The 19,016-nt window shown below is 35.3% G+C and overlaps 1 protein-coding gene across 2 annotated transcripts in view; it reads left to right on the forward strand.

Moving 5' to 3' along the window:
• The window catches only part of LOC147871928 (brefeldin A-inhibited guanine nucleotide-exchange protein 1-like), a 28,593-nt gene extending 13,691 nt beyond the window's left edge, over positions 1-14,902 (forward strand). Inside the window, exons 6-7 of one of the 2 annotated variants that reach the window (XM_087359855.1) lie at positions 13,422-13,555; positions 14,406-14,902. The gene's annotated coding sequence lies outside the window, so the exon portion shown is untranslated. Of the gene's footprint in view, positions 1-5,218; positions 5,330-13,421; positions 13,556-14,405 lie in introns of those variants that run through there. The other variant, XM_087359857.1, reaches the window with a different exon arrangement.
• Positions 14,903-19,016: the final 4,114 nt, after the last annotated feature.

Consider the following 19,016-nt stretch of genomic DNA (forward strand, 5'->3'; position numbering starts at 1 on the left):
TATTATCTGACCGTAACTTTGCTCGCATGAACATTCCCACGACCGACATGTTTGATAACGAGGAATTAACATTTTACGAACGTGGGGTGTCCTAATTGTTACAGTGTATGTAGCAATGTCAGTTGGCTACAATACATGACGGTGGGCCTGACATATTTGTGGACAAACACACATACACACGGACATGACGATGGTATAAGTCTATCTCCATCACAAGGGAAAATTTAATTGTCGGGGAAGATTAGCGTGTTACATTTCACCCACACGTTGAATTAAAAGTCGACAGTAATATGATCTACATACGCATAAGATAAGTTCTTCTGCATATATTAGATCAGTGTCTTGAGGTACACTGTAAGTAAAATAAGAAATTGATATTTGTATCTGAGTAGAAACACTTACTTGTAAGTGATGTAAATTGTAAGCATAATTATTGTAAAACAAAAGTATTACAAACTTTAACTATTTGTATCTTATATGCGTCATGTTTGTGTTTGATTAAATATATTTATTTTGTACAGTCTATACACAAAACGTTTGAAGTTTATTGGTGTTGTAAAAATTATATAATATTAAAACATTTTGTTGTGTAAAATATTATATTAGCGCTCTTAATCGTATCACCAGCCGTCAGACGCACGTTACTCTACACAACATCTCTTGGTATGTTCCTCGTTTACTATTTTTAATATATATTTATACGATTATTTATTTATTTCCTATGTCAATTCATACTCATTCCAAGAAAATAATTAAACATTAATTCCACAGATAAATATAACATCTGACTACAATAAGCAACTTACCATGAAAATGGAAAGGTACAAACAGAACTACGGATCATTATAATATATTGCATCAAATATCTAATAGTTTTTAAAATATTTTAAATTGATAAAACCTGAAGACGACGGTATTACCCGTCGAAACATGTCGTTTTAATAAAAGCGCTAAAAAATATAATGTAAAATCGTATTTACGATTAAGAGCGCTAATATAATATTTTACACAACAAAATGTTTTAATATTATATAATTTTTACAACACCAATAAACTTCAAACTTTTGTGTATAGACTGTACAAAATAAATATATTTAAACTTTAACTACTTAATGAATGAACTCAATTAAATATAATAATTTTATTTTAAATAATTATCATTCTATTCAAAACCTTATTTCGCCAAGCTGTCGACGCACTTGTAGAGAACCAATGTAATAGATGAAGACTCATTATACTACAATTCAATGTTGTTAAGAAAAACGTGACCTAAAGTTCTAGAATAATTATTTTCATAAAGTTCTCTCAGTCCCAATAGGAAAATGTCAAGGCATTAGCTACATAATTAATAATCACTAAAACTATTCATAACAAATGACTGTTTATTTCGTGAAACATTCTACTTCCACAGACAAGGCTCTTATTACTGTAGTAGAGGTTTCTAGCACAGAGGTTAACCGGGCAACTCCATGGAAATGAGTTCATCTTGATAAACTGATAGCTGCGAACGTCTTCAATACTTGTTTTTGTTTTATATAATGCGAACGTGTATTGCCCTGTTCACAAGAGCACGCCACTGAACCCAGTACATTTTACACAAAACATATTTTTTTTAAAAAATAATTTTAATATTATCCTCCCGCTCATATTTAGCTTATCGCGCATACTACATGTACAGCCACTCTGTCACTTTAATTGATCAACATAATGTTTGGCGAAAAGTACAAATTACAGAGTTTCTCATTATGCAGTGACCTTGTTCCAGATATTCTTCTCAGCATCGTACCGAACATCGAGAGGTTAGTACCCCTTCGTATTTCGGAGGTACTGGATTCAAACCTCAACCCGGACACCAGTGATCTTGATTGTGGTTTCTTGTAATTTTCCTTTGTCCCTCCAGTCAAATTCCAGACTAGTTTCTCGAGTCAGGCCACGACCATTTCCTTTCATATACGTTTTACTATCTTCTTTATGTATCGTTCTGTTCGACGTTAGTCTGAGCTACTAACATCGTTGTTAAATAAGCATGAATAAATAAGAATTCTCACCATCCTGTTTTAAAGGGCCTTCAATTTTGTGCAGTTTGTGATTCTGGTGGGCACAGATTTAATCTTCATTTATTTAAGTACGTTTCCTCAACTGCGGAAATTATTTCTTCGGTGCTCGATAAGAAGGGCTTAAGGCAAAATGAATTCATGCTGACTTCAGCCTTTCTTACCGAACACGCAAAATAAGCTGTTGAATGATAAATGCCAGAACGGGTTGGTTTTTTGAGTTCGCAACGGCTGTGAAGCATCGGCCTTGATCTGTTTAAAGGACTGTTGTATTTTTTTGCGAGTTTTTCATTCTGCAACAAAAATAACCACACTTCAATCATCACTCTGTATGGCTCAATAACATATTCTACAATATAATAATTTTATTTTCCGTCCTTACACAAGCTTATAGATTGTTAAAATTACATAAAATTATAACATTTCAACATTTTTGATATTGTTACATTTTAAAATGTAACAATATCAAAAATGTTGAAATGTTATAATTTTATGTAATTTTAACAATCTATAAGCTTGTGTAAGGACGGAAAATAAAATTATTATATTGAGGAACACAAGCATGATGCAATTAAGATATAAACATATTCTACGTTTTCCTTAAATGTTAGCTACCTTCTATGAAAACGTATTACAGATTAAAGCGATAGATCTTTACAAGATCTGTGTCTTAAGTTGCTAAAAAGCATAAATGTTTTGTACAATTAATCGTTTCTTAAGACAAGAGAAAAAGTTCTATAAATCAAGTCCATGAAATTTAGGAATAATATTGAACAACACGAACCAAAATTAAATTAGGCTGACACTTTCCAGACTAAACTTCTAATACTCTACTTTAACAAAGTCTTTTCAGTAGTTTAGGAGATAATATACGCGGATATACAGGCACGATATTTATATTATGCGTTAATATTATTAAATTTGCGTAAAAAATGTCTGTGACAACTCAGGATGTCCGGTCGAACTCCACCCTGGGAATGTAGAGGTGTATGTAGGAAATGTGAAGAATGTTTTACAAAAGCACACGGAACTATCCAATAACACGACAGGAATCAACATTCTCATTTGTGAACATCATGCATATATGTCTTCATATAAAGTACCTGTTAATGTAATTCATCTTTAACTAAAATCTGGATGAGTCAAACTGTAATTCAACTCCCAAATATCTATCAAAATACGTTACATTTCACTGACAAGTTCTCTAATTGTTACAAGCAGACAGATGGACGGACAAACATGGCGACCTAATGGGCACATGTTCCAGCTTTTCGTAGCGAACGCTCGAGGCAGGAAATGCCCAGAGCAATGCGCCTGTAGGATATACTTCTCTGCTACGCTGCTGTGTTGGACGGGCTACTCTAATTTCCCAGTCCGCTGAACTCGAAGATTGTCGCCTTGAGATACATCGCGGTCTTTTACCCTGCAGCGACATTACCACCGGCGTGGACCTCGCCAGTTCGTTCCCTTGTGAATCCTTTTTGTTGTCACAACTTACAGGTTCTGTGTACTGGGCGTCCAAAATAACAACTCCGTCTCTCCCGTCAGTTGACATGTAAATTTACCGTCGAAACGTTGCCAAACTGTCCATACGTTTATTTTGACAATGGTTTATTTGCGAACATCCAATGTATATATGTCGAAATTTAAACTACAGTTTCGCATCACATATTCTGTATACTTATTATTGTTTTAAATTTATAATCGTTTATTTATACTAACATTATTATTTAATTATTTAACGACGGTTTTAATCGAAAGTTAATCTGTAGTCGATTATGATCGATTCTAGGGATAACGCAATAGTCTCTATGTTTAGTTTGTGGGGCATGTTCATCGTCTGATGCTATAAAGCACTACGTTTTGAGGACTGGGCTGGATCTGTCCTCGTCTTCAGGTGTAAAGAAGAGGGCATATACTCTGTCCGAAGACCAAACGATCCAGATTTAAAAACTGTCTGTTGGTAGTATGTCTTAAAATAAAAGATTGAAAATAATTTAAAAGAATTTTTTTTTTTTTTTTTTGATTTTCAAGCGATGCTCCAGCATTTCATGAAGGGACGGAATACAGTCGGTCTGCGAGCAGAAATTGCAACCCTAGATATCTCGAAGTCGAAGGAATGCTAATTACCCGTCGAAGGGAGAATTAGAAAATTTAAGATTTACATAAAATTCCATATTTTTACACCTTGTTTCTGAAGAGGTTGTAACAAATGAACTAGGAGACAAGAGAGGAAATCATAGATAATTGCACAAAACCAATGTTTTGTTTCCATATACGAATGCAAATGTTATATCATTTATCGCTCAATTACCAATTTCTGTAATAACGTTTACCAAACCAGTTTCAAACACTGTACAGCCAGTTATTTGTACACTTCCAACTGGAATTCAAACAGATGTGTCGTCCAGCGACTCGGGACTTGTTGAACAGGGTATGTGAGAATATACTTCCTGTTCATATGATTAGTTGTTAGGTTATTCAGTTTTGCTGTTTCAAATTTAGCATATCGTGGATACGTACTACTAAATCGTGATTGCTATATGGGCTAAGATAAATATTTCAAATGACGAGGAAGTTTCATGTTTTATGGACTGCAGAGGAAATATCTTCAAAATTCTGAGGACAATCTCAGTCAGGATAGTCGGTAAAGGTAGCCGACATTCGACCCGGACAGACAAACCTCTCAGACGTCGGTAATCAGACTACACGGTGAACAAACCCAGCTGGCAGCCATATTAACTTTACGATATGTTTTATGAGAACAAACAAGTAGAAGATGCTAATATATTGTATATTGTCCGGAAAGTCATGTAATTTGACTTACAGCTATTTAAAATTTATTTGTTTTAAAGTTTTTGACAAGCACACCCCGCGTACACGTAGAATTGTTCATAGTTGATGTAAATGTCTTCCTTTCAAATGTTGTCGAGGGTAAGTATTTGTATCATAGCAATTTATAAGAGGTTACTCAACTATGAGAAGAAAATGATCCCTAAGTAAACGTTGCTGTATAATAATTTTACTGTTAAGTGAAATTACTCTTGTAAGATTTGAGGTTTTCACAGCGGTGAGTGTAAAGTTTGCTGTCATTTGAAATACTCTTTTTAATGCAAATAATTACTACTACAATATTAATACTCCGTTATTTAATCGTGTTTCAGATCACTACCTCCTGTTTGTAATAGGAGACTTTCACGTCTTAAGAACAATGTATTGACAACAACGAAAAATACAGAAATAAAATTTTAATGATAAGGAATTAAGAAAATAAATGCAAATTTGGTAATTTAAAACCTATGTTCAAAATAACCACTAGCTGTCCACCTGTTGCTGAATCTTTCATCTGTCTGCCTTAAATAAGTTTCTTTCCTTCTGATTCTCTTATCCTTAATTATTTGTTCCATGCCTCGTATTTTAATTAGCTAATTCATTATTTGTTTTAATGTATTTATAATTCTTGTGTTCCTGTTCGTCTGATAACTTCATCAGTTGATACAGCTTTATAATATAACCAACCGACCAACTAACCAATGATGTTGATCATGAAGAGGACAGACGAGGATATCTGTACACTCGCTCTGACCTAGCCTAGCAGTTAACATATCGTAATTTGACTTTCAGCCTCAGTATTCAGTAGTAATGTTACCGGTACATCTGTCTGCGGTTCTGTTAAACAGCCAAAGAGACGACCATGAAAATACCAACAAACCCGAAAGCCAATTAACATATGGTTTGCATTCTTACTTGGATACATAGTGCAGGTATATTAATGAACTTGGCTATATTATTTTTCAACACAAAACAAATATTGAATATTATTCCCTTTGTAATAGGAATCACGCCCACCTATAAATTAACCACACTGTTGATTCTGTGGTTAGCAAACAGATTCACAACAAAGCGAAACCACGGACAATGTTTTCCCAGACGTCCACGTAACATTCTAAATAAATTATCATAATTCTGTACAGGTATGCGATAATTTTGTTATCTGTAAGTCTATTCTTAGTTCACACTTTGGATCCATTTAATAATCATAATTTGATGAAATTAAAAAACTTTAATCAACTTCTGGGTAGGTAGCAAATGATTTATTAACACCAGAGCCAGCATAGTCCATTTTATTGCAGGAGAAAAACTACCTAACCAACACATTCTGCAGTTGGAGGAGCTCCGACAAGTCATTTCGCGCTCAGAAATTAAAGCCTGTGTTCACGTGAAAGCGAATATTATTGTTGTCCGATTTAAAATGAATTGAAATGTGTCGACAAAGAACTGATAGCAAATTTGGCGAATTTATTTACAGCGGAGAATTTTTGTAGACGCCGTGAAATAAGCTTCTTGTGATCCTCGACAAGGGAGAATATGATTTAGTAGAAACGTTCTAGACTTGAATTCGGGACGTATCGGGTGCCATTTTTGTGAATTTCTAACTTGATTGAAATATTCGTGGCAAATTGAAACTTTGGCTCAATACTTTAAACACAGATTATAGCAACATTTTCCCGCTTCTTTCCGTAACTATTTAATTTGTCCTTTAAAGTTATGACCCATTCGTAGCTCAACATTACATATAGGGTTCAGAGAAATATATAAACTAAGTAAAAATCAAACTTAAAGAGATATTTTCTCATCCCTGTGTCCACTTGCGATGTACTGACCATGAAGTTTTTGTCTTAGAAACGATATTTTGAGTAAACAAGTAAAAATGTCTGTGTAGTTAAATACATTGAGAGCAATCATTCCTAGGAATAGTTGATAATTAAGTGAAGAAATTCCATGCCTTTGTGGAACCATAAATGTCAATACCGTGTTCACAAGAGACGACACTGGTACCTACCTTAAGCCAGATGAATACAGAACACGCCGTCTTATTTATTGGGTCCAATTCTGTATTATCTCAACGGCTAGATATCTATGACATCTCTCGTCAGGTTTCCCAACAAAATTTTTGTATTCTGTTATCGTCTCCCCATATGGTACATGACTCACCCATCTCTTCTTTCATTATGTTAAATTCGTCTCAAAAATGTGGGATTTCAGGTTCTCATGGTGGCGATTATGAAGACGTCTATTTTCTGAGATTTACGGCTTGAAGTCTGGTACAACTTTATCGACATTCCAGAGGTAACAAGTTTCTCTGAGACGTCGTTAAACTTCAAAGATACTGCACGACTCAAGAACCCAGAAAACAGCAATCTCCATAGCCACAAAGATAGTTTCGTGTTTAAATTGAGAAGCTGATCAACGTTTTTCTGTAATTTTAAAGGATCCTAGTATGAAGAGTGATATGTACCTGATTTATTTAAACTTATAGTTGTTTAATTTTAACCGTCTAATCACAATAAAATATTTTATTAAATATTAAAATATTATTATTACAATTAACATTTAATATTTAAAATATATTAAAATGATGCTCTTTCTATCGAAATATTCGATTTACAATTAGAGAATCATCTTTTTCACGACATGTTTCGGTTTTCAATGAACCATCTTCAGGTGTATAATCGATATAATGCTCTAATTGTAAATCGAATATTTCGATAGAAAGAGCATCATTTTAATATATTTTAAATATTAAATGTTAATTGTAGTAATAATATTTTAATATTTAATAAAATATTTTATTGTGATTAGACGGTTAAAATTAAACAATTATAATCATCACAATATGACGCAACATTATCATCTCTTATACTGATAGGTCAACGTAGTAGCTTCAGAGGGCATTCCTGCAGGGGCTTAGGTGGTTTGGTAAAGAATAGCAGAAGGAGTGTGGCAGAGAGGAATAAGCAATTGGCTCCCACCGTCTAATAGATGCAGGCCATGGAGGGGAAGGAATGAGAATCATTTCAGTGTACGGTAAAAAATATTATGGGGAAGTTTTGAGTTACTGAGTTGCAGTGTGCAACAAGGGAGGCTGTACGTGGAGACAGATGAAAGAAAGCGAAAGGAAATAAGTAAGGAAAGGTCACAAAACTTTTTAAAAAGGCAGGTAGAACGTTGGGATAAAATAGTGGATATAAGTTTTTCCGGTTAGAATAAGCCTCTTTCACATACACACACACATACACATTTAGATTCAAATAGAATTTGAACAGAAGAGAAAACTTTTATTCTAACCCAAAATGTTTTTGCTAACGTAATCGGATTTAGTTAACTTGATTTCAACGTATTCGAGCTATGATTCCTTCTCAAAACAGGTCTTCAGTCTAAAATTAATTATGCAGTATAAACAAATCAACAATTTTACGAGCAATTTAACTTCAGTTAACTTCTACGTAAATATTAATTTTAAATGCACTTAGCATGAACCTGCCGTTTGCTCCATGAGCGGCAGACAAAAGAGAGAATGAGACTTCGAGCTTCGTGTCTTTGTTATTTCAGAAAGCAAGTGTTTAAAATACTCGTTCCTGTTGTGGTTTCCAAAATTAGTCGTTACAATATATACTACTTTAGCTAGTCCTTTCGTCATAATTATTTTTTATTATTCTAGCTTACCCTAATGTTAATACTCACATACAGTCATGGTAGGTCTTGCCTCTGTAGTTTAAACATTAATCGAAAGCAATAAACTCCCTTAAAATAACAGTAAATAACAATTATACAAGCAGAAAACATAAAAGTAATGAGAGTTTAAAAATGAATTAATGAAAATAATAGTGTTAACAGAAAACTCTGTTTTACTCACATCTAATGGAAAATGCATACATATTACAGACAGTTTTCGTATTGCGCTGCGTCTTAAGTTGTGATGCATGGTGCTTTGATCCGAAAGGAAAGGAATAATATAATTTGAAAAAAAGTGTTGGTAATAATAAAAGCATAATTTTCTTCCGAAAAAACTTTTAAACACAAGAATCTTCAAGAAAGATAAGTACATGTGTGAATCACATGTAAATGGCTCTAAATCTAATCCATAGCGCAATTTTTAATTCACCAGTTTTGGTTTCAGGGGTCTAATTCCAAATGTAATACGTGGCTCCGAATAAGTTAGGATACGAGCTGATTATTAATGCTGAGGAGGTAAGGATTTGGAAGGAGCCCATTACGCCCGATTTAAAAATACACTCCAGGCATTACCCAGGAGTAACCAACGAAAATTCCACTGGAAGCATTAAGAAACAAAACATTTGGTTAATAGACTCCTGATCTGTCAAATACGTGTATGAGCATAGTTCTTAAAAGCCAATAGCAGTAATAATAACGATAAAAATGTATTTTACGTTACTAAATGTTGTAACTTAAGATTCTTCCCAGCGCGCTCTGGACGTGTAAATACACGAGATCACGTCACACTCTTGCAGACAAGAGGGAAATAACTACGTATTCCAAAGACATTGCCGAGATACAGCGAGCGAAATAGTACCACCACTGTGAAACATCGTTTAGAATGGACGGCACAATCCTTCTCATCTGCTAACCCTTCCTTCACTCTAATTTCTATGACTTTTACTTGTAATAAACATGGAACGCACGGATTCGCCCCGAAAACTGTACGATTTTCCACCGCCGTAGTTCCTTCACTTATTAAACAGCGCCACTCCTGTCTCTGCGGGATATTCCTGATCCTCTACATCCCGAAAGTCGCGTCTAGTGTTGCTTTCGACACGTTATTATATCCTGTGGACTAAAATAGTTTGTAAAATCATAACTTTTACTGTCTCCCGCCTCAATGAGTCGGTCACTGCCTTTGTGATATCAGTATATTTCAACGCTTCATAGACCTTTATCTATTCCGCAATATTTTCGTCTACTAACTACACCAAAACACAATAATTAAAGAGTAAAGTCGTATTTGATGTGAAAACGTAAATATACTTCAAACTTTGTCGCACGTTTCGGTCGGATCGGCACGGAGTACCGGTTCTAGGATCCGAACTCTCCGGGCAGTGCAGCGAATCCTGCAAACGCCTACTTGATATATAGGGCCTCGTCTCGGGTGACGTGACCAACTTCTTGAAATCACTGAGGCCCATTTCTTACTCCAGACAGTCTGAGCTCTAATTTTATGATAAGGTCAAAGTTTTAGGAATGTGGGTGAACTCTAACGCTGAAGCGGGATTAGAGCGAAAACCTCAGGTGCGCTCTCATCTACGTCACGAACCGTCCGGTAACGCGCGGATCTTAACTTTAGCTATCAATCCCACGGAATCTTCCGTGATCCAAACGAGACTTTGATCTAAGCGCAAAGTTTCACTGGTTTCCCTACGCGATTTTATTAGTAACGAATTGGCTCAGCTTTTCTATAAAAGTTTGGAAATATTTTAGGTTCTTTTATGAGTTTAAATTTATTGCAGGGCAATCTAATTTCTCTTCTCAGTAAAAGTCTGACACGTATTAAGAAAGTCTTCAGATCGAATAAATATTTTTACGAGCTTTTCTTAAATTTATCCAGAGCCTCCACAGAAATATCAGATTAAGTTAAAGAAATTAAATCGGACAGCAGGTATCTCTTTCCTTCCAAATTCACAAAATAATTAAATTAAATGTAATCAGTCATTTACAAATTATCATGAGTCCACAGAAATCTCTCACAAAGAAAAGTAAAACACAATATCATATACACGCATCATGAGCCAATAGTTTCGTGCTCATATAACCTGTAGGCACACTAATAACAATTTTTATGTATCTTGGGGTTGAAGTCTCAGTGAAAATGATATTAATACAATAACCCTACGTTCACAAACGCATGTCCAGCCACTGCATTTTGGACGAATACAAAAAAAAACTTCAGATAAAGACATTTCGTAAAATACAGAGCTCATTCTATGTACGAATCTAACGACCATGTAAATTTAACTGAATTCGTCATTTTAAAACACATGTGACAACAAAAACAATTTCGAGAAAACAAAAAGAATTACTGCAAAAACACTTTATTTTGACTTGACTTATTTACCCCAAGAATAAAGAAAAAATATCTAATTTTTATAAAGTTTTATTACGGCAACATCCTTTGCATCTATTTATAAGCTGAAGATATTTATTGACTTGCATTGTTTCTAAAAGTTCCCATATTTATTGAAAAGAAACACAGCACAATTTAAAAGTGAAGTCATTAATCTTGCAAATGATTGATTCAGTTTAAGATATGTTGCGATGTTTTCCTCACATTAAATGTAAACGTGTACTGTAGAATCTTAGTCTGTGTTCATCGAAAAATTATAATTTTAATAAAGTTACTTTTAGACAACATATCGAGGAAAGTTGTTTATTCAATACTTTGCTTCAGTGTTATTTTTGAGCAACATATTTGGACTATTATTCAGTCAACAAAAGTTCACTAACATAGCCTTTTTCATAGTCATTAAATAGGCTATATGTACTATATTTAAATTAAATCAAGTGGAATTGAGTTTCAGCTAAATTCACATTTGTGTGTGCCTGTGGGAATTTAAAAAGAACGAGAAAGTAGCTTAAGTTTGGAATTATTTAAAGTAGGCTATTATGATTTTCTCACCCATATGATAGCCCCAGAACACAATTTATTATTAAACTGCCCTTAGTAGAGACTGAATTTGACAAGTCTGCTCTATTTCTTATTAATCTAACGTGATTTATGTCCAGAATGAATGATTAGACAATAGAACGCTGTACTATCACGACAGTTTCCACAGACGTGATGTAACCATGGAAGTGCCACAATGTTCCTCAATAATTTTTCACCCGCGGCACACCATAATGTGTCATGGACACATCACGGCACACCACAGAATGACGCACCACGAAGAGGATTATGCGATAAATATTTATGTAGATACAAATTCTTGCCCTGAAAGAATGCAGACAAATGACAACAAATCATGAAACCTGTTGAACAGAGGCATCCATGATGAACCAATGTGTTTGTGTATTATGACTTCTCATTGTGAAATAAGTTATTTATTGTATTTTTGTATAAAAAATCGCAGAATACCTGACAAATTGTGGCGGCACACCAGTGTTCCGCAGAAGACCAGTTGCCGAACATTACCCAACCCACAGGAAAGCTCGAAGTGAGATTTTCCTTCGCGTGTTCTATATGCATTGCATTCCTTACTCTTCCTGTAATCTATTTTAAACTTCAATCCTCGGTGCTTTCTCTGGTTATTTTCATTAACGATTTACATTTCTTCCGTTCTCTGTTCTTCTCTCTACTGTCACTTTAACGTGCACTCAATAATTTTCTCTTTGTATTAGTCGTTTGCTATGTTTCCTTGTCTTCTTAATTCCTCAGTTTGTATTCCTTTGGCTGTCTCAACTTTAAAATATCTTTCGTTTCTCACCGAATAGGATCATTTTGTTTACGTACATTTAAAGTATTTTAAATACAGGCTGTCCCAAAACAAATTATTCAAAGCAGAAACTTTAGTGACCTCTTGTCAGTCAGTTGTTTACTTTTGTAAAATGTGCCACGAAGCTGACGGTGGTTATTTGTAACACCTATATTATATTCGTGGATAAACTAATTGCCAATGCTAACGCATGTAATAATTTAGTTTATTAAAATGTTTTTCTTTCATTCATACGTATACATCTTTTTCAGACACTCTGTATTACTCTTCTGTAAAGCGTATTTTAATTTAATTCATTCTTTACTAATTCCTTTTGTCATTTCATGATCTCGTTTCCTATATATGGGTAATGTTTTTATTAATGTAACCACTCGATCAAATATCATTGTCAACGTATTCTTTACAGACAGATTATGAGTTGTACGCTGTTCTTATAATCCCCCTCAATTCCCCGTGCATATTCTTTATTCCCCTAGGTAGATAAAATCACTTTATTTGGTCTTGCGTGCTGTTCTAAATACAGCGGCCAACCGCCCACATTTGATTCGTCCAAAACAGTCGTAAGAAGCACGCTAATAAAAACAGACAGAACACGAAATGATTTAATACATGTTTAAAGAAAATAACTTTAATTTTCTACATGTTAGTTTATATATTTACGTAGAAGGGTGTATTTTGCGAAGTTAGGGCGATTCTTCTATGAATAATTCAGTGAAGATATACTAACAAATGTTCTTGTCGATAATTTTTTTTACGTATTAATTTAAAAGTACCTAGTCCAGAGACCTATAATTTTTATTAGTTTGCAAAACTCTTAAAGAAATAATCAATTCATAGAAGGGAGATAAAATGTTTACGCCATGATTATTTAGAATTAATTTTAAATGCGCCTGTTACCTTCGCCGTGTCTGTCTGTCTGTATTTCTGTTTGTTCGCAGGTATAAACGTGAGAACATCTGAACAGATTTTCATGAAATTCTACATTGCGGTTTTCATAAAAATTTGTCGACATATCCATTTGTAGTTTAAATGAAAATAGATAACGTATTTATAAAAACAATTTCATTTGTTTTTGAACAAGGAATTACTGCATCGAGGATCCCCAGTCAGCTTAGAAATTACTTGAGGGACACCCCGGAGGATTATTCACTGATTATTCCATCCACCCCGACGGGCACCAGACAACTCACTCAAGCAAACGTCGCTGACCCGAAGGTAACCCCGACGCTGTTCGCAAAGGTCAAAGCTAATACTCTGCCAAAAGCACCAGAAATATTACGTTATGCGGATTGTTATTATTATTTTATTATCATAATTATCAGTAATTCTTTTAGTTATTTCTCAAGCATTAATAAAATCACTTGGAAACCTTTTCCCGAATTGAAACTACTGTTTTATTGTCATATGTTGGGGAAAATCGAATTAATTCTCACTAATAGAACTTAGAACGCTGGCCTTGTAATCCTGGGGTCTCGGGTTCGATTCCCGGCGGTGCCTGAATTTATAACTTGTGTTGGGCAAGGCCGTGGTCTAGGCATCACGGAGTTTTCCTCCGTGGCATCCCAACAATTACTCCATTCACACACAGAAGAAGGCAATGGCAAACCACTTCTGGATCATCTGCCAAGAACGTATATGAACAGGTCCCAGTCCGAGAAAAGGATGGAAGTGTCCTGTTCATATGGACCTGTCGTCAGACAGAACACTAAATAAAATTAAAAAAATAGAAATTTATCGGTAGGAGGTATGAACGTAAATTCTACTGTGAGGTCCAGGGCATCTACTGATCTTTGCTGGCATAATGACGACCTTTCAACCGAATATAAAATGTAAAAGTCGAATGAGGTATGAAGATTGTGAATGAAAAGAAGGTTAGTTACAGATTTTAACAGAGATTTTCTGACATATGTTGGGGTCCTCTTCTGGAATTCGCCTCAAGATAATGATAAAAACCAATAAACTTTAAACTAAGATCCTCTGTAACCCTACTGAGGTTTAAATTATGTACTTCCGGTTACATTAGGAAACCTGAGTCACTAATTAACATTCACTTCCATATTTTCAGTGTTTCGGAACGAGCAGAGTGTCTCAAGACGAGATCGACATTGAAGAATTTATAAAGGCAGCAGGAAGATGGTGTCAGAGAAAGTTTTAATGATTGGTGACTTAGAGACGGAAGGAGAAAATTCATCACAGCTGAAATAATGGGTTCTGTAGAGGTGAGTCGCTGGAACACGGATAAATGTAAATGTAAATTCGCCAAATTTAACTTAAGTGCAAATAAGAGAAGCAAGTTGCGAAATGTACGCGTATACGGTAATTCTGTCGCCTACGTTTGAATTTTATTATTGCAAATGGCGCGAGTTATGTCAGGATTTATCAGACTCAGTGACCTGCGTGTGTTGGCTGTCTTGCGTCAATCTGGCTGGACGATGTAGACAATGTGGAGGATTCCCTGTCATGGTTGTGTGACTGGCTGAGGATTCCCCGCCCAGTCACTCACACGCAACATAATTGTATGTAGGATTCTGCGTAACGTGTCAGTTAATGTTTTTTTATTTTAAAATAAACCTAAATGTTTCAGCAAGCTTTAGTAAAATTATCAAATATATAATAACAAGAAGCTCTGTTAAACCTTTTTTGGATATGTTCCACACGGACGGGCAAACAAAGTTGATGCTAGGGACTTCAGGCGCTGTTATATTACTTTGATGGTGACTTTAATAAATGAATTGAATTGAATTGAATCTTCTGGGTTGTAGCGTCGTGTAGTGTGGTAGAGGTTTACAGACGTTCTAGAGGTCCCTGCTGCCTTCGTCATCAGGTCAGTCTACAAGGCGTAACAACCCAGGACACAGCATTCTTCGGACTTACCGCAGTGAAAACTGCAAATCCTCAACCATACTTCATTGCTTGTTAGACTGCTGGCTAATAGACTGCGACCGGTGTGTCTAAAGGTTTACCACTTACCACCTTAAAATCTTCACTCTTACTTTAGTCTCATCAGAAGGAGGAGGAACTTTCCAGCAACAAGATGTTTTTCTGGTCTTTATAAAAAATAAATTATTGGAATGTGTTCTGTTCTTTTGTAACCAGGACGCTTGACTAAATTTTCGTTTAAAGACAACTATTATTAATTGCAGTATCAGTAAAATAAATAACAACAGTTTTCAAAGGAGAATTAAAACGAATTGAATTCCGGGATGATGTAATAAATTAGAGTTAATTCGTGTACTTTTGTAAGGATGTGAAACTTGGTTTGTCATCATAGCACAGACTCGATAAGAGTCTTTCGAAGATATAATGTGGCTCCCATGACTTCTGATGGTTTTTTTGAGCGTGAATGGAATAATGCAACAGGCTAGAAGAAACATAAGCGAAGAGTTTCAAAATAATTTGCACTGTCCACAATTCATTAAAAATGAGCGGAGAACGTAGCACGTAGAACTGAAGTCGAAGGAGACCAAACCAAAACTGAAGGAAATTTATCTGCAGTAAAACCTAGATATGGATGGGAGGACAGAACTAAAATTATCATAAAAATTAGCTGTGAACTATATTATATTGTATATATTAAATCTTGTCCGTCTAATCACAATAAATTCTTATTAAATATTAAAATATTACGATAATTAACATTTAAAATATTTAAAATATTAAATGATGTTCTTTATCGAAATATTCGATTTACATTAGACCATCATTTTTCATGTTTCACGACATGTTTAAGTTCCTAAAAGAACCATCCTCAGGTGTATATAATTATATAAAGCTTCAAAACGATAAATAATTCAAATACAATTTTCATACATTATGCTAGCGTACATTTTTATTTTTTTATTATTATTATTATTTTTATTATTATTTATTTGACTGCAAATGGGTTTTTACCCGGTGGCAGTGGTCCTACAATAAGACACAACAAAACATAAGACAACAAAAACAATAAGAAACAACAGAACAATGAGACAGAACAAAACAATAACACAAAAAACATAAGACAACACAAACAATAACAATAAGAAACAACAGAACAATGAGACACAACAAAACAGTAAGACAAAAAGACATAAGACACAACAAAAACAATAAGACAACAAAACAATGAGGCACAAAAAACATAAGACACAACAAAACAACACACCACACTCAAAATAAAACAACTCATAATATTACAAAACCGTATAACCTAAAGTACATAACTTAAAAATTAATACCAACTAGACATAAGTCAGTAACAGTAATGAATCACACGTTTCATCAGGACCTTCTCTTCACTTCACTACACTTATGAAGCCTTCCCATCCTCACCCCAATTTACCCCTCTTCACTGCACCCACCCATCTATTCCCTTTACTTCACCTCATTTATCACTTTCCTAACCTTCTTCCTAAACGTACTTGGTTTACAGGAGAGAGTCCCTAAAACCTCAGCAGGTAGCTGGTTCCAGAGTTGGATGGTCCTATTTACAAAGGAATATTTTCCGATATCTGTTCTTTGTTTTCTGCTCCTAACTTTCCGAATATGATCGACTCTGCTCAGGTAGTATGGCCTTTGCAATCTGTCACCTATAGCTTTCCATGCCCGATCTCCCGTGTACGCCTTAAAGAGAGCACATATTCGTGCTATCTTTCTACGCTGTGCCAGGGTTTCCCAGTTCGAATCGCTCCTGTGATATGCAAATTTACATGCTTTCCTTTGCACCCGTTCTAACGCATTTATCTGCCCCTCCCTGTAAGGATCCCAGCACGCCGCCCCATATTCCAGAATCGGACGCACTAGTGATGTGTAGGCTAGACTTTTAGTGTTACTGTTCCCCTTTTTGAGAACACGCATTGTAAAATGAAGTGCCTTCCAGGCTTTTTTCACCGTATAATTTACTTGATCAGCCCAGCTTAAATCGCTGCTTAAGATAATTCCCAAGTATTTACAAGATGCTATAACGTGTTCCATTTGTTTGCAGACCAACGATGTTAAACTGACCGGTCTGTAATTTGTGACCAATGATCGATCACCTCCTTTGTAAATAGGAACCACTATGGCTTTTTTCCAGTCCCTTGGTATAGTGGCATTATTAATTGTTACGTCCAATAATCGCGCCAGGTATGGAATCATGGCTGCCCCACCCAGTTTTAGAATTTCCCCAGAAATGCTGTCAGGCCCTATTGATTTGCTTTTTCCCATCCCTGCTAGCCTTTTTCTAATTATTTTAGTACTAATGGCGAAGGGTTCGCCTGAGTTAGCGCATTGTATCTGCGGGATGCTACGCTCGCAGCTTGTTCGTCCTACTAAAAAAATACGCAAAAGATTTTCATAAAAATGTGTGAGTGTGTGTGAGGGGGGAGGGGGGGCTAAGCGAGTTTTATTTTGGCTTTCCTACTTTCGTATTGGTCAAATACGACAACTCTGCATGAAGCTTAAATCGAACTTAATCAATTTTCTCCTAAACCGGTCGTCGATTGGTAACTTATAAACCCTTAAAAAAGTTTCATATCAAAGTCTGCAAATTCCACACAAAAAGATTTGTTCTGTGGTGAGCCGGCAGATTTAACAAAAACCAAAAGAAAATTTCGCATCGATATGCGTGAGAGAAAGGCCGATGGTCGCATCAGCGCGTTTTAAAACAGCAAACAAGCACTGAGGGCCTTCAGAATTCGTAAGTAACATTTGAAATTATGGGTTTATATTCGTATGAAGAGAATGTATTAAGTTACGAGGAAAATACAGTTATTATCATTGATTAATTGGAAATAATTAATTACAATGCATAAGATTGTGTCCGTCTTTTCACATTTGCTGGATCATGGAATTGAATGCAGAAAGCGACTAGCGTCGGAAAACAAGAGCTCGAGACACTTGTTAGGTCAACGACGTGACCCCGAGGATTGTGTCACAAGAAAGGAATGACGAAGTTACGCAACGATCTCGTAACTGCCCAGCGCTCATGGCCAAAGCGGACATGCGGGGGGGGGGGGGGCAAACTGAGCGCTAAATAATTCGCTACAATGAATTCGTAATCTGATCTTCATTTGTCCGCATTTGGCTTTCCTCTTCCGTCCGTTAATTGAAATTATTTATCCCACGTGCATAAAACACAAGTACAGGTTTACGTCGGGGATGCGTTCCTGGACGAATCGGTGTAAATTGGAACGATTTTATAATGTAAATCAATGGGAAGTCAATGACACGCGTTCCCAGCACCAAAACATTGACGAGTAAAATAATGGCATTGCATTTAAAGCTCTGAAATAACGTAAATAAAATAAAGGTAATTTAAAAAATATGGCGTGATGAAGGGGCGTGAGTTCTCTGACGAAGTCCCTGGTTCAGGATCGTCATGTTTTTTTAAAAAAGGCGTGTAGTGTGGACTGTCGTGATTTCTTCTTTCATTCTTTCTTTCTTTCTTTCTTTCTTTCTTTCAAAATTTCATGGATGCCACAACACTCCTCTTCGCCCTAGCACAAGAGAAAAAGTTTGCATTTCACAAACAACTTTTACCGATTCATCGATCTCATTGGAGCAAATTCGCGTTAACGAAACTTACGTAAATGCATTTTTTTATTCAAAATCAGCGATATAAGAATTACGAGATATATTGTAAAACGTTATAAATAATAGTAAAATATATTCTTTTCACTTTTTAACTTTCTGGTTTTAAAATCGGCGTTATTTTGAA

This window comes from Zootermopsis nevadensis, unplaced genomic scaffold (assembly GCF_977971745.1).
Source record: "Zootermopsis nevadensis isolate Lab colony 2312 unplaced genomic scaffold, Znev_1.0 Znev_ptg000036l, whole genome shotgun sequence".
NCBI classification, from domain to species: domain Eukaryota; kingdom Metazoa; phylum Arthropoda; class Insecta; order Blattodea; family Termopsidae; genus Zootermopsis; species Zootermopsis nevadensis.